The sequence below is a fragment of the Cervus canadensis genome, chromosome 1 (genome assembly GCF_019320065.1).
Source record: "Cervus canadensis isolate Bull #8, Minnesota chromosome 1, ASM1932006v1, whole genome shotgun sequence".
In the NCBI taxonomy this organism is placed as follows: Eukaryota; Metazoa; Chordata; class Mammalia; order Artiodactyla; family Cervidae; genus Cervus; species Cervus canadensis.
The window spans coordinates 93,048,269-93,050,680 of NC_057386.1; the positions used below are offsets into that span (position 1 = coordinate 93,048,269).

Here is a 2,412-nt window from a genome sequence, read left to right on the forward strand (position 1 = left end):
CAACTCTGTGAAATCCCATGGACTGTAGCCAGCCAGGTTCCACTGTCTATAGGGATTCTCCAGGCAAGAATACTGGAATGGGTTGCCATGGGCTCCTCCAGGGGATCTTCCAGACCCAGGGATTGAACCTTGGTCTCCTGAATTGCAGGCAGACTCTTTACCCTCTGAGCTACTCAAGTTAGTCCAAAGTGAAAGTGAAGTCACTCAGTTGTGTCTGACTCTTTGAGACCTGGATTTTCTAGGCAAAGCCATTTCCTTCTCCAGAAGATCTTCCTGACACAGGGATCGAACCTGGGCCTCCTGCATTGTAGGCAGACACTTTACCATCTGAGCCACCAGGGAAGTCCTCTGGTGATGTAAGTAAAGCCCAATGCTGTAAAGAGCAATATTGCATGGGAACCTGGAATGTTAGGACCATGAATCAAGGTAAATTGGATGTGGTCAAGCAGGAGATGACAAGAGAGGACATCAATATCTTAGGAATCAGTGAACTAAAATGGATGGGAATGAGCAAATTTAATTCAGATGACCATTATATCTACTACTATGGGCAGAAGAAATGAGAAGAAATGGAGTAGCCCTCATGGCCAACAAAAGACTCCAAAATGCAGTACTTGGGTGCAGCCTCAAAAACAACAGAATGATCTCTGATCAAACCATTCAACATCAGAGTAATACAAGTCTATGTCCCAACCACTGATGCCAAAGAAGCTGAAGTTGAATGGTTCTATGAAGACCTCCAAGACCTTCAAGAAGTAACTCCCAAAAGGGTGTTCTTTTCACCATAGGAGATTGGAATGTAAAAGCAGAAAGTCAAGAGATGCCTGGAGTAACAGGGAAGTTTGGCCTTGGAGTACAGAGTGAAGCAGAGCAAAGGCTAACAGAGTTCTATCAAGAGAAAGCACTGGTCATAGCAAATAGCCTTTTCCAGCAACACAAGAGGTGATTCTAAACGTGTGCATTAGCAAAATGGTCAATACTGAAATCAGATTGATTATATTCCTTGCAGCCGAAGAGGGAGAAGCTCTATACAGTCAGCAGAAACAAGACCTGGAGCTGACTGTGACTCAGAGCATCAGTTCCTTATTGCGAAATTCAGGTTCAAATTGAAGAAAGTAGGACAAACCACTAGGCTAATCAGGTCTGACCTAAATCAGATCCCTATGATTATACAGAGGAGGTGATGAGTAGATTCAAGGGATTAGATCTGGTAGACAGAGAGCCTGAAGAACTATGGACAGAACTTGGTAACATTGTACAGAAGGCAGTGACCAAAAAGCATCCCCAAGAAAAGAAATGCAAGAAGGCAAACTGGTTGTCTGAGGAAGCTTTACAAAACAGCTGAGGAAAGAAAAAAAAAAAAAATAAGCAAAAAAGCAAGGGAGAAAAGGAAAGCCAACTGAATGCAGAGTTCCAGAGACTAGCAAAGAGAGATAAGAAGACCTTCTTTAATGAACTTCTTTAAAGAAGTAGAGGAAAACAACAGAATGGGAAAGACTAGAGATCTCTTCGAGAAAATTGGAGAGAGCAGGGAATATTTCATGCAAGGATGGGCACGATAAAGGACAGAAATGGTAAGGACCTTACAGAGGCAGAAGAGATTAAGAATAGGTGGCAAGAATACACAGAACTTTACAAAGAGGTCTTAATGACTAGGATAACAATGATGGTGTGTTCACTCAACTAGAGCCAGACATCCTAAAGTGTGAAGTCAAGTGGGCCTTAGTGGAGGTGATGGAATTCCAGCTGAGCTATTTAAAATCCTAAATGATGATGCTGTTAAATTGCTGCATACAATATGTCAGCAAATTTGGAAAACTCAGCAGTGGCCACAGGACTGGAAGAGGTCAGTTTTCATCCCAACCCCAAAGAAGGGCAGTGCCAAAAAATGTTCAAACTATCATACAGTTGTGCTCATTTCACATGCTAATAAGATTATGGTCAAAATTTCAAGCTAGGGTTCAGCAGTACTTGAATCAAGAATGTGCAGATGTACAAGCTGGCTTTAGAAAAAAGAGAAGAACCAGAGATCAAATTGCCAACATTCATTGGATCATAGAGAAAGCAAGGGAATTCCAGGAAAACATCTATTTCTGCTTCATTGTTTACACTAAAGCCTTTAACTGTGCGGATCCCAACAAACTATGGAAGATTCTTAAAGAGATGGAAATACTAGACCACCTTACCTGTCTCCAGAGAAACCTGTATGCAGGTCAAGAAGCAACAGTTAGAACCGGACATGGAAAAACTGACTGGTTAAAACTTGAGAAGGGAGTATGACAAGACTATATATTATCACCCTGCTTATTTAACTTACATGCAGAGTACATCATGCTAAATGCTGGGCTGGATGAATCACAAGTTGGAATCAAGATTGCTTGGAGAAATATCAACAATGTCAGATATGCAGAT

General features: G+C 41.6%; 1 non-coding gene across 1 annotated transcript; it reads right to left on the reverse strand.

The window, feature by feature from the left end:
- Nucleotides 1-269: 269 nt before the first annotated feature.
- TRNAC-ACA lies at nucleotides 270-342 on the reverse strand. Its single transcript has one exon. It is a non-coding gene; the product is annotated as a tRNA-Cys (tRNA).
- Between the last annotated feature and the right edge of the window lie 2,070 nt (nucleotides 343-2,412).